Source organism: Bombina bombina, chromosome 1 (genome assembly GCF_027579735.1).
Source record: "Bombina bombina isolate aBomBom1 chromosome 1, aBomBom1.pri, whole genome shotgun sequence".
NCBI classification, from domain to species: domain Eukaryota; kingdom Metazoa; phylum Chordata; class Amphibia; order Anura; family Bombinatoridae; genus Bombina; species Bombina bombina.
In genome coordinates this window covers 1,387,085,061-1,387,100,125 of record NC_069499.1, presented here as the reverse complement: position 1 = coordinate 1,387,100,125, position 15,065 = coordinate 1,387,085,061, and positions in this window count along the sequence as shown.

The window sequence follows — 15,065 nt, the reverse complement described above, 5'->3', positions numbered from 1 at the left end:
TCAGGTGTGCATAATTATTAGGCAACTTCCTTTCCTTTGGCAAAATGGGTCAAAAGAAGGACTTGACAGGCTCAGAAAAGTCAAAAATAGTGAGATATCTTGCAGAGGGATGCAGCACTCTTAAAATTGCAAAGCTTCTGAAGCATGATCATCGAACAATCAAGCGTTTCATTCAAAATAGTCAACAGGGTCGCAAGAAGCGTGTGGAAAAACCAAGGCGCAAAATAACTGCCCATGAACTGAGAAAAGTCAAGCGTGCAGCTGCCAAGATGCCACTTGCCACCAGTTTGGCCATATTTCAGAGCTGCAACATCAATGGAGTGCCCAAAAGCACAAGGTGTGCAATACTCAGAGACATGGCCAAGGTAAGAAAGGCTGAAAGACGACCACCACTGAACAAGACACACAAGCTGAAACGTCAAGACTGGGCCAAGAAATATCTCAAGACTGATTTTTCTAAGGTTTTATGGACTGATGAAATGAGAGTGAGTCTTGATGGGCCAGATGGATGGGCCCGTGGCTGGATTGGTAAAGGGCAGAGAGCTCCAGTCCGACTCAGACACCAGCAAGGTGGAGGTGGAGTACTGGTTTGGGCTGGTATCATCAAAGATGAGCTTGTGGGGCCTTTTCGGGTTGAGGATGGAGTCAAGCTCAACTCCCAGTCCTACTGCCAGTTTCTGGAAGACACCTTCTTCAAGCAGTGGTACAGGAAGAAGTCTGCATCCTTCAAGAAAAACATGATTTTCATGCAGGACAATGCTCCATCACACGCATCCAAGTACTCCACAGCGTGGCTGGCAAGAAAGGGTATAAAAGAAGAAAATCTAATGACATGGCCTCCTTGTTCACCTGATCTGAACCCCATTGAGAACCTGTGGGTCATCATCAAATGTGAGATTTACAAGGAGGGAAAACAGTACACCTCTCTGAACAGTGTCTGGGAGGCTGTGGTTGCTGCTGCACGCAATGTTGATGGTGAACAGATCAAAACACTGACAGAATCCATGGATGGCAGGCTTTTGAGTGTCCTTGCAAAGAAAGGTGGCTATATTGGTCACTGATTTGTTTTTGTTTTGTTTTTGAATGTCAGAAATGTATATTTGTGAATGTTGAGATGTTATATTGGTTTCACTGGTAAAAATAAATAATTGAAATGGGTATATATTTGTTTTTTGTTAAGTTGCCTAATAATTATGCACAGTAATAGTCACCTGCACACACAGATATCCCCCTAAAATAGCTATAACTAAAAACAAACTAAAAACTACTTCCAAAACTATTCAGCTTTGATATTAATGAGTTTTTTGGGTTCATTGAGAACATGGTTGTTGTTCAATAATAAAATTAATCCTCAAAAATACAACTTGCCTAATAATTCTGCACTCCCTGTACACTCATTTTCATATAACTGCATGTAATAGACTCTACTATAAAGAATAAGATGCACAGATACTGATATAAAAATCCAATATAAAACTGGTTAAAAACTTACTTAGAAGCTCTCAGTTTAGCTCTGTTGAAAAGGCAGCTGGAAAGCCCACTGCAAGTGGGAAATAAGACCCTCCCCTTTTTTTGCATATGAAAAGACCCTTCACACAAACAGGAGCAAGCTGGAGAAGGTAGCTGACGGTATTCACATATAACTTTGGGGCTTGGTTAGGAGTCTGAAAATCAGAGCAATGCTATTTAAAAATAAGCAAAACTATACATTTTAAAAAAACAACAAAAAAACACTTTATGGGCTATATAAAAAGATCATCTACAAAACATTTATGCAAAGAAAAAATGAGTGTATAATGTCCCTTTAAGTAAATTGAATGTAGAGATTTTGATTTAAATTCTAGAGTAATGATTGCATGATCAGATATGAGCATGTCTTGAATATTTTATTACAAGGACAGAGACTCCTATTTTGCAATAACTTTCCATTTACTGAACAGACAGCAATTAAAAGCATTGAAAAATTTGAATAAATAATACAGAAAAATTCAACCAATGATATCACAGTAACAGGTTATGCAACCAGATAACAGCCAATAATATCACAACCAAAGGTATAAGAGGTAACAGTCCAAACAGCTAATCCTCTTTTCACTTTGCTGAACAGACGTTAAGTATTATTTGAATTTCATTTTTAAATAAATATTGCGCTTTCTTCATTTGTTTTTATTATTGCCTTTATTATTATTTGTTTTATGCATATTTTCTTTTTATCATATTGTTTTTTCCAACTTTTCACCCCTATAGCGTTTTTGTTTACACAATATATTACTTATCTGTAATTGATAATCCTTGTGACAGTTTGTTAAATATATTGGGTATTTGTTTATAATCACTTTATTTATCATTTTCGTTCGTTTCCTTTACTCCCTGTTGCTCCGGTGCCTCTTACCTCCTATGTCAGGCTTTTCTTCACTGTCGGCTACTTTCTCCACCCCCTGTTAGTGATGCATCACTTTTTTCTTTTCCCGCCCTCAGACCCGCCTCAGCCTGTCAGCCGCAATATTCCCCCCTCTGGTTCTCATTAGATTTGGGTTTGGCAACTTTTGTTACAAATCGTTTTTTATTTTTTTTCAAAGTGTATATTTTATTTTACTTGTCTAATATCTCTTAGCCTGCCAATTTTTCAAACAATAGTTTAGCTGTGTGGTTTTCTTGTCAGCCTTTAGTTCACAAGGTCCTAGGTTTGATTCCCCATAGTTTCAACAAAGATATTTAATTTAAAGCTTAAATTATATATTTTAAGAAAATTTATATAAATCTAAATTCATATATTATTATAAAATGTCTAATGAAAACATATCTGAAGTTTCTAATAAATCTTTGCAAGACATTATGTCTTCTAAGACTTTTCTTCAGCAACAAATGCAGTCTGTCATGGCTGCAGTTAATTTCTCTGGCACTATCCCCAAAAAAGTGACATGTAAAAGAAAACATTTAAATTCTAATACTAATGATAACTCTTCTGTCATTTCTACTGACAAATTAAATAAAAGTCTGTCTAATTCAGACAATGAGTCCCCGCTTATAAAAATTTTTGAAAATTATTCCTCTGGGGATTCTGATACCACTTCTTTTATAACCAGAAAACAAAAACCTAAGTGCAAAATTGATGTTGACTCTGATTCAACAACTGAGTCTAACGACTCCAATACTTCTGATAAAATTTATGATGATAAAATTTATGATGATAAAGATTCAATTTATGAGGATGTTTCGGACTCATCGTCCTCTGATGACGATTCCCCTAAATATAAGAGATCTAAAAAGTCTAATAAGTCCAAAAAACCTAGATTATTAGATAATGCTGGGGAATCTTATTTAGATCCGGATGATATAGAACATCCCAGGTCATCTAATTGGAGAGCATCAAAAAGAGTATCCAAATTTATTGCTTTCTATATAAGAAGACCCCTTTCTAAAAAATCTAAAAGTATTTTAAGGGCGGAATGTCCTAGACCAGAGTTACCCAGTTTGGCCCATGCCACTCCAGAAATTGACCTCAATTTATTGAAGTTTATTGGATCAAAACATTTTAATATCAGAAAAGGACCTGACAGGTTTTTAAAGGCCTGTCAGGATAAATTGCTGGATACTCTAGGTCCAGTGACTAAATTATTGGAATTATCTGAGGATGCAATTTCAAAAAATTCTCAAGTTGATCCTGTTGTGATTAAACAATGGGTTCAGCGATTGGTGTATTTAATTGGAGATTCCAACTCTGCCTTATCCTGTCAAAGAAGGAGAATTTTACTTAGGAAGATTGATCCCAAATTGTCAGACTTTGCCCCCAAAGAGATGGTAGAAAAGCTAAAGGCTTTTTATTTGGAGATGCAGGACTAAAAGAACTGTCCAATTATGTTTCATCCCTAAATTCACTTAATAAAATTAAAACTCAAACAAAGAAAATATTCAATCAAAACAATAGAGTTTTTGACAGGGCTGGGAAAGGAAGGGGCCGCTTTCCTGGCCGTTCAGCATTCTCCTCAAGGCCCTTCTACCAAAACAACCAAGTACCATCAACATCTTTCAACAACTTCTTTCCTACAAGAGGCAGACAATGGCCCACAAGATCATTTAGAGGAAGACCTTCTAGAAGACCTTTTTCAAGTAAGTTTGAACACTTATCATTTCATACCTTTTTCCCCTCAAAAAGTAGGAGGCAGACTTGCCCTATTTATTCACAATTGGAAGAGTATAACACAAGACCCATGGATACTCCAATCAGTATCAGGTCTCCATCTAAATTTCATATCAATCCCTTATCAGTCTGTTCCTCCAAATCCAATATTCTTCTCCCTTTCAGACTATCTTCTACTAGACCAAGAGATATCAAATTTAGACAAAAAACAAGCTATAGAACTAGCTCCATCAGGAAAAGATTCTTTCATCAGCAATATGTTTCTGGTCAAAAAGAAAGAAGGATATTTCTCCAACATAGGTGTGTCCGGTCCACGGCGTCATCCTTACTTGTGGGATATTCTCTTCCCCAACAGGAAATGGCAAAGAGCCCAGCAAAGCTGGTCACATGATCCCTCCTAGGCTCCGCCTACCCCAGTCATTCTCTTTGCCGTTGTACAGGCAACATCTCCACGGAGATGGCTTAGAGTTTTTTAGTGTTTAACTGTAGTTTTTCATTATTCAATCAAGAGTTTGTTATTTTCAAATAGTGCTGGTACGTACTATTTACTCAGAAACAGAAAAGAGATGAAGAATTCTGTTTGTATGAGGAAAATGATTTTAGCAACCGTAACTAAAATCCATGGCTGTTCCACACAGGACTGTTGAGAGCAATTAACTTCAGTTGGGGGAACAGTTTGCAGTCCCTTGCTGCTTGAGGTATGACACATTCTAACAAGACGATGTAATGCTGGAAGCTGTCATTTTCCCTATGGGATCCGGTAAGCCATGTTTATTACGATTGTAAATAAGGGCTTCATAAGGGCTTATTTAAACTGTAGACTTTTTCTGGGCTAAATCGATTGATATTAACACATATTTAGCCTTGAGGAATCATTTTATCTGGGTATTTTGATATAATAATATCGGCAGGCACTGTTTTAGACACCTTATTCTTTAGGGGCTTTCCCAAAGCATAGGCAGAGTCTCATTTTCGCGCCGGTGTTGCGCACTTGTTTTTGAGAGGCATGGCATGCAGTCGCATGTGAGAGGAGCTCTGATACTTATAAAAGACTTCTGAAGGCGTCATTTGGTATCGTATTCCCCTTTGGGTTTGGTTGGGTCTCAGCAAAGCAGATACCAGGGACTGTAAAGGGGTTTAAAGCTTAAAACGGCTCCGGTTCCGTTATTTTAAGGGTTAAAGCTTCCAAAATTGGTGTGCAATATTTTCAAGGCTTTAAGACGCTGTGGTGAAAATTTGGTGAATTTTGAACAATTCCTTCATGTTTTTTCGCAATTGCAGTAATAAAGTGTGTTCAGTTTAAAATTTAAAGTGACAGTAACGGTTTTATTTTAAAACGTTTTTTGTACTTTCTGATCAAGTTTATGCCTGTTTAACATGTCTGAACTACCAGATAGACTGTGTTCTGAATGTGGGGAAGCCAGAATTCCTATTCATTTAAATAAATGTGATTTATGTGATAATGACAATGATGCCCAAGATGATTCCTCAAGTGAGGGGAGTAAGCATGGTACTGCATCATTCCCTCCTTCGTCTACACGAGTCTTGCCCACTCAGGAGGCCCCTAGTACATCTAGCGCGCCAATTCTCCTTACTATGCAACAATTAACGGCTGTAATGGATAATTCTGTCAAAAACATTTTAGCCAAAATGAACCCTTGTCAGCGTAAGCGTGGCTGCTCTGTTTTAGTTACTGAAGAGCATGACGACGCTGATATTAATATCTCTGAAGGGCCCCTAACCCAATCTGAGGGGGCCAGGGAGGTTTTGTCTGAGGGAGAAATTACTGATTTAGGGAACATTTCTCAGCAGGCTGAATCTGATGTGATTACATTTAAATTTAAATTGGAACATCTCCGCATTTTGCTTAAGGAGGTATTATCCACTCTGGATGATTGTGAAAATTTAGTCATCCCAGAGAAACTATGTAAAATGGACAAGTTCCTAGAGGTGCCGGGGCTCCCAGAAGCTTTTCCTATACCCAAGCGGGTGGCGGACATTGTTAATAAAGAATGGGAAAGGCCCGGTATTCCTTTCGTCCCTCCCCCCATATTTAAAAAATTGTTTCCTATGGTCGACCCCAGAAAGGACTTATGGCAGTCAGTCCCCAAGGTCGAGGGAGCGGTTTCTACTTTAAACAAACGCACCACTATTCCCATAGAGGATAGTTGTGCTTTCAAAGATCCTATGGATAAAAAATTAGAAGGTTTGCTTAAAAAGATGTTTGTTCAGCAGGGTTACCTTCTACAACCCATTTCATGCATTGTCCCTGTCACTACTGCCGCATATTTCTGGTTTGATGAACTGCTTAAGGTGCTCGATAGTGACTCTCCTCCTTATGAGGAGATTATGGACAGAATCAATGCTCTCAAATTGGCTAATTCTTTCACTCTAGACGCCTCTTTGCAATTGGCTAAGTTAGCGGCTAAGAACTCTGGGTTTGCTATTGTGGCGCGCAGAGCGCTTTGGTTGAAATCTTGGTCGGCTGATGCGTCTTCCAAGAACAAGCTACTAAACATTCCTTTCAAGGGGAAAACGTTGTTTGGTCCTGACTTGAAAGAGATTATCTCTGATATCACTGGGGGTAAGGGCCACGCCCTTCCTCAGGATCGGCCTTTCAAGGCAAAAAATAGACCTAATTTTCGTCCCTTTCGTAAAAACGGACCAGCCCAAGGTGCTACGTCCTCTAAGCAAGAGGGTAATACTGCTCAGGCCAAGCCAGCTTGGAGACCAATGCAAGGCTGGAACAAGGGAAAGCAGGCCAAGAAACCTGCCACTGCTACCAAGACAGCATGAAATATTGGCCCCCGATCCGGGACCGGATCTGGTGGGGGGCAGACTCTCTCTCTTCGCTCAGGCTTGGGCAAGAGATGTTCTGGATCCTTGGGCGCTAGAAATAGTCTCCCAGGGTTATCTTCTGGAATTCAAGGGACTTCCCCCAAGGGGGAGGTTCCACAGGTCGCAGTTGTCTTCAGACCACATAAAAAGACAGGCGTTCTTACATTGTGTAGAAGACCTGTTAAAAATGGGAGTGATTCATCCTGTTCCATTAAGAGAACAAGGGATGGGGTTCTACTCCAATCTGTTCATAGTTCCCAAAAAAGAGGGAACGTTCAGACCAATCCTAGATCTCAAGATCTTAAACAAATTTCTCAAGGTCCCATCGTTCAAGATGGAAACCATTCGAACTATCCTTCCTTCCATCCAGGAAGGTCAATTCATGACCACGGTGGATTTAAAGGATGCGTATCTACATATTCCTATCCACAAGGAACATCATCGGTTCCTAAGGTTTGCATTTCTGGACAAACATTACCAGTTCGTGGCGCTTCCTTTCGGATTAGCCACTGCTCCAAGGATTTTCACAAAGGTACTAGGGTCCCTTCTAGCGGTGCTAAGACCAAGGGGCATTGCAGTAGTACCTTACCTGGACGACATTTTGATTCAAGCGTCGTCCCTTCCTCAAGCAAAGGCTCACACGGACATTGTCCTGGCCTTTCTCAGATCTCACGGCTGGAAAGTGAACGTGGAAAAGAGTTCTCTATCCCCGTCAACAAGGGTTCCCTTCTTGGGAACAATTATAGACTCCTTGCAAATGAGGATCTTTCTAACAGAAGCCAGAAAAACAAAGCTTCTGGACTCTTGTCGGATACTTCATTCCGTTCCTCTTCCTTCCATAGCTCAGTGCATGGAAGTGATCGGGTTGATGGTGGCGGCGATGGACATAGTTCCTTTTGCGCGCATTCATCTAAGACCATTACAACTGTGCATGCTCAGTCAGTGGAATGGGGACTATACAGACTTGTCTCCGAAGATACAAGTAAATCAGAGGACCAGAGACTCACTCCGTTGGTGGCTGTCCCTGGACAATCTGTCTCAAGGGATGATGTTCCACAGACCAGAGTGGGTCATTGTCACGACCGACGCCAGTCTGATAGGCTGGGGCGCGGTCTGGGGATCCCTGAAAGCTCAGGGTCTTTGGTCTCGGGAAGAATCTCTTCTACCGATAAATATTCTGGAACTGAGAGCGATATTCAATGCTCTCCAGGCCTGGCCCCAGCTTGCGAGGACCAGGTTCATACGGTTTCAATCAGACAACATGACGACTGTTGCGTACATCAACCATCAGGGGGGAACAAGGAGTTCCCTAGCGATGGAAGAAGTAACCAAAATTATTCTTTGGGCGGAGTCTCACTCCTGCCACCTGTCTGCTATCCACATCCCAGGAGTGGAAAATTGGGAAGCGGATTTTCTGAGTCGTCAGACATTGCATCCGGGGGAGTGGGAACTCCATCCGGAAATCTTTGCCCAAGTCACTCACCTGTGGGGCATTCCAGACATGGATCTGATGGCCTCTCGTCAGAACTTCAAAGTTCCTTGCTACGGGGCCAGATCCAGGGATCCCAAGGCGGCTCTAGTGGATGCACTAGTAGCACCTTGGACCTTCAATCTAGCTTATGTGTTCCCGCCATTTCCTCTCATTCCCAGGCTGATAGCCAGGATCAAGCAGGAGAGGGCGTCGGTGATCTTGATAGCTCCTGCGTGGCCACGCAGGACTTGGTATGCAGATCTGGTGAATATGTCATCGGCTCCACCTTGGAAGCTACCTTTGAGACGAGACCTTCTTGTTCAGGGTCCGTTCGAACATCCGAATCTGGTTTCACTCCAGCTGACTGCTTGGAGATTGAACGCTTGATTTTATCGAAGCGAGGATTCTCAGATTCTGTGATCGATACTCTTGTTCAGGCCAGAAAGCCTGTGACTAGAAAGATTTACCACAAAATTTGGAAAAAATATATCTGTTGGTGTGAATCTAAAGGATTCCCTTGGGACAAGGTTAAGATTCCTAGGATTCTATCCTTCCTTCAAGAAGGATTGGAAAAAGGATTATCTGCAAGTTCCCTGAAGGGACAGATTTCTGCCTTGTCGGTATTACTTCACAAAAAGCTGGCAGCTGTGCCAGATGTTCAAGCCTTTGTTCAGGCTCTGGTTAGAATCAAGCCTGTTTACAAACCTTTGACTCCTCCTTGGAGTCTCAATTTAGTTCTTTCAGTTCTTCAGGGGGTTCCGTTTGAACCCTTACATTCCGTTGATATTAAGTTATTATCTTGGAAAGTTTTGTTTTTAGTTGCGATTTCTTCTGCTAGAAGAGTCTCAGAATTATCTGCTCTGCAGTGTTCTCCTCCTTATCTGGTGTTCCATGCAGATAAGGTGGTTTTACGTACTAAACCTGGTTTTCTTCCAAAAGTTGTTTCTAACAAAAACATTAACCAGGAGATTATCGTACCTTCTCTGTGTCCAAAACCAGTTTCAAAGAAGGAACGTTTGTTGCACAATTTGGATGTTGTTCGCGCTCTAAAATTCTATTTAGATGCTACAAAGGATTTTAGACAAACATCTTCCTTGTTTGTTGTTTATTCAGGTAAAAGGAGAGGTCAAAAAGCAACTTCTACCTCTCTCTCTTTTTGGATTAAAAGCATCATCAGATTGGCTTACGAGACTGCCGGACGGCAGCCTCCCGAAAGAATCACAGCTCATTCCACTAGGGCTGTGGCTTCCACATGGGCCTTCAAGAACGAGGCTTCTGTTGATCAGATATGTAGGGCAGCGACTTGGTCTTCACTGCACACTTTTACCAAATTTTACAAGTTTGATACTTTTGCTTCTTCTGAGGCTATTTTTGGGAGAAAGGTTTTGCAAGCCGTGGTGCCTTCCATCTAGGTGACCTGATTTGCTCCCTCCCTTCATCCGTGTCCTAAAGCTTTGGTATTGGTTCCCACAAGTAAGGATGACGCCGTGGACCGGACACACCTATGTTGGAGAAAACAGAATTTATGTTTACCTGATAAATTTCTTTCTCCAACGGTGTGTCCGGTCCACGGCCCGCCCTGGTTTTTTTAATCAGGTCTGATATTTTATTTTCTTTAACTACAGTCACCACGGTACCATATGGTTTCTCCTATGCAAATATTCCTCCTTAACGTCGGTCGAATGACTGGGGTAGGCGGAGCCTAGGAGGGATCATGTGACCAGCTTTGCTGGGCTCTTTGCCATTTCCTGTTGGGGAAGAGAATATCCCACAAGTAAGGATGACGCCGTGGACCGGACACACCGTTGGAGAAAGAAATTTATCAGGTAAACATAAATTCTGTTTTTCGCCCTGTTATAAATCTAAGAAATCTAAATTTTCATCTAGAGTACAATCATTTCAAAATGGAGGGAATTCATCTCCTCAGAGACTGTCTCCTTTCCAAGGATTGGTTAGTTCGTTTAGATTTGAAAGATGCTTATCTTTCTATCCCCATTCATCATTCTTTCAGGAATTTTTTGAGATTTCTATGGAAAAACAACCTTTGGCAATTTACATGCCTTCCTTTTGGGCTTTCTTCTGCACCTTGGGCATTTACAAAAATTCTTCGTCCTGTAGTTGCTTGGCTTCAAATGAGAGGTGTTCGCCTTATAATTTATTTGGACGATATCCTTATCATGCATCAGGATCGTCATTGTTTGATTTCTCATCTCAAACTAACTATAAATCTCCTTCAGAATTTAGGATTTGTTATCAATTTCGTCAAATCAGAGATCCATCCTTCTCAGTCTCTAAAATTTCTGGGATTTCTTATAGATTCACAATCTGCAACTTTGAGTCTTCCTTCAGACAAAATCAACAAAATCAAGAAAGAGATATCTTACCTTCTCAAGAGACCTTTCTTTCCAATTCGGACCTTAGCCCGTATTATTGGTCTTCTTTCCTCATCTATTCAAGCAATTTTCCCGGCTCCCCTTCATTACAGGGCTCTTCAAAGATTGAAGATTTTTTATCTCCGACAATGTTTCTCTTATTTTCACAAGATCTCCTTGTCAGAAGAAGCAAGATCGGAGTTATTATGGTGGTTAGCCAATTTAGAGGCTTGGAATGGGAGAGCAATTTTTGGTTGTTCTCCCGAAATAATTTTGGAGTCAGATGCCAGCAATTCAGGATGGGGAGCCAGATTGGGTTCTTCCATCACTGGTGGAAAATGGACTTCAGAAGAAAAGAATATTCATATAAACTGTTTAGAACTTTTAGCAGGTTCTTTTGCTGTGAAGAGTTTCATTCATTCAGATCGTCCTATTTCTGTCTTACTCAAGATGGACAATATTTCTGCTGTCAGGTACCTCAACCGTTTAGGAGGTACTACATCAAAAATATTGTCAGATCTAACTTCAGATTTTATCCATTCTTGTTTGGATCGCAACATTTTTATTCAAGCAGAATATATTCCAGGCCAAAACAACATCATGGCAGATTGGGGTTCTCGTCATCTTCATGACTCCAGCGATTGGAAACTGAATTCCAACATTTTTCAAATTCTGTTCTATCGCAGAGGTCCTTTCTCAATAGATCTCTTTGCTTCTCGATTGAATCATCAACTGACTCCATATTACAGTTGGAGACCAGATCCTTTTGCTCTAGCGACGGATGTTTTTCTTCAGACTTGGCCAGAGAAGGGAGCTTATGCGTTTCCTCCCTTTTCAATGATTCCTCAGACAATATCTTATGTCAGGAGAAATCTTATTTCAATTCTCCTCATAACTCCTTGGTGGTCGGCCCAATCCTGGTTTCCGGCTCTTCTAGAGATATCATATCTTCCTCCTCTCCTTCTTCCTCTACAACAAGATCTTTTATTAGATCCGACAGGACAACCTCACAACCTAGTTGTTCAAGGATCCCTTCAACTGATTGCTTGGATGATTTCAGGGGTTCCTGGTCATTCGAAGGACTTTCGGAAGAAGCTAAATCTCTACTCAGAGATTCCTGGGCACCAGGTACTAAGAAACTATACAGATATGCATGGATCAGATGGTCTGATTGGTGCAGTAGCAGAAATTTGGATCCCTTTTCAGCTCCTGTAAATGAAGTCATTAATTATTTAACTTCTCTTTTTAAAACAGGTCTTGCATATAGGTCTATTAATATTGCTCGATCTGCAATATCAGCTGGACATTGTACTGTATCTAATATTCCTATTGGACAATTGTCTTCAGTCAAAAAACTTCTTAAGGGTATAAGAGTCAAGAAGCCTCCGGTTCCTAAACATTCTTATTTTTGGGATGTGGATTTATTAATTAATCTTTTTAATGATTGGCCTTTCAATAAAGATCTTTCTCTCAAGCAATTAACTTGTAAATTAGCTTCTTTATTATGTTTACTCTCATGTAAAAGAGTATCTGATGTTAGAGCTATAGATTATAATTCTAAGATGTTTACTCCTCAAGGTGTTGTTTTTTCTTTGTCTAGAAGAACAAAATCTTTATCCTCTTCTATCTTTTATCCTTACTTTTTTGACTACCCTAAATTATGTGTGGTTTCTTGCCTAAAGGAGTATGAATCCAGAACCTTACCATTCAGGTTATCTTCCTCCTCTTCTCAACTACTTATTTCTTTTGTTTCTCCTCATTTATCAGTTTCTACTACCACCATAAGTAGGTGGGTTAAGTGGATCATGTCTTTAGCAGGAATAGAAGACAAATTTTCAGCTCATTCGGTTAGAGGAGCTTCTGCTTCTAAGGCTTTTATCAAATCCGATTCACTACAAGAGATCCTTAATGCAGCAGATTGGTCCTCGGATTCGGTATTCCGTTAGTTTTATTTTAAACCAATTTCTTCAATTCAACATAGCCTTTTATCTTAATTGTTTTGCTTTAAACTTGCAAAATAGGAGTCTCTGTCCTTGTAATAAAATGACGATTATCCTAACATTTGTGACAGTGTAATCTAGATTTTATTAAAGAGACAGAGACGAGTATTTTCCCTCCCTTTTTTCATATATATATTTAATTATATTAATACATGGTTTTTCCCTCCCAATTACTTATGGGTGTATTTTATATTATGTTATTATTATTTACATTTTATCTTTTTCAGCCCAGAATTCTGCAAATCCCGGATTCCAACAATAATCAAACTTGGGTGTCTGATTCAATTTCTCAGAATTCTTCTACATTACGAAGAGATTCAAGATATCTTCAAGAAGTTTCTCATCAGCTGTGGAATCAACTTCTGTCAATCAAGTTTTCTGTTTTCATCACTATTCTGTTTTGTGCATTTGCCTGTGTATCTGAGTTTTGTTTCTTTTTTGTTCCTATTTTCTTTTTGTTATTTGCAGCAAAGTTCAAAGAGGATTAGCTGTTTGTACTGTTACCTCTTATACCTTTGGTTGTGATATTATTGGCTGTTATCTGGTTGCATAACCTGTTACTGTGATATCATTGGTTGAATTTTTCTGTATTATTTATTCAAATTTTTCAATGCTTTTAATTGCTGTCTGTTCAGTAAATGGAAAGTTATTGCAAAATACTCGTCTCTGTCTCTTTAATAAAATCTAGATTATACCGTCACAAATGTTAGGATAATCGTCATTAGCTTCTATGTCCAGTCCTGTCATAAAGTCAGAGATCAGGAACATACTGTATCTATGCAGGACATTGATTGGTGGCCTTTTAAAATACATGTAAACTCCTTTGTATCATGGTTCTGAATACGCAAAATATTGCATACCTCTATCTAATTGCAAAATCTCTGAAAGATGCAAGTCTTCCTATCTCTTTTATTCTGTCCTTTTTTATTCATTCTGTCTATGTTGGGCATTGGGGTTAGGTTTAAATCTCCCCCTATTATTATATTTTCCCTCTATATTCCATTAATTTCAATGAGAGTGAGTCCCAGAAGCTGATATCCACTACATTGGGGCCAAACACATTACACAATATATAAGAAATGTTCTCTATTTCTAGATTTATAACCTGGAATTGCCCCTCTGGGTCTAAAGTCTTATTTAAAATTGTATAGGGTAGATTTTTGTTTAGTAAAATTGCCACTCCTTTCTTCCTGTCACCCGTTGATGCAGGGATCACCTCCCCAACCCATTTGATCCTTAATTTACTAGTTTCTGGTTCTTTTAGATGTGTTTCCTGTAACATCACGATGTCAGGTTTAGATTTACCCAATTGTTTAATTATTGTGATCCTTTTAATTGGGGAGTTGATCCCTCCTAAATTCCATGACAGAATTTTAAGTAAATCTTTTTGCATTATAGTTACAAATTATTAAATCTAAACTAAATCCGGCGATACACATACAAAGAAAAAGGGGAAGATACCCCTTAAAGGGACAGTCTAGTCAAAATAAAACTTTCATGATTCATATAGGGCATGCAATTTTAAACAACTTTCCAATTGACTTTTATCATCAAATTTGCTTTGTTCCCTTGGTGGTATTTTTAAAAAGCTAAACCTAGGTGTGTCCTAAATAACTCACTCCCGCTGAGTTATTTAGGAGTCTACACTGATTGGCTAAACCAGTGTTTTTCAACCAGTGTGCCGTGGCACACTAGTGTGCCGTGAGAGATCCTCAGGTGTGCCACGGCAGACTGACAACAGTGTGACATACAGTATGTGTGTGTTTGTGTGTATGTGTGTATATATATATATATGCTGTATTAGGCTACAATGTGTGATTTTTTTTAAATTTTGGGATGGTGGTGTGCCACGGGATTTTTTAATGTAAAAAAGTGTGCCACGGCAAAAAAAAGGTTAAAAATCACTGGGCTAAACTGCATGTCTGTCAAAAGCACTGAGATAAGGGGCAGTCTGCAGAGGCTGAGATACAAGGTAATCACAGAGGTAAAACATATTATTATAACTCTGTTGGTTTTGCAAAACTGGGGAAAGGGTAATAAAGGGATTATCTATATATATATATATAAATAATAAAAATTCCGGTGTAGACTGTCCCTTTAAAATTAGACATAATACTGTATCTCTACATTGATGTATAAAAATTCCCCCCTCCTCCCATCCCTGGACACTCAAGTTCACAGGTATTACTCCAATACCAAAAGATGCACTTTATATATCCTATTTCTTTTTTGGCATTATTCAT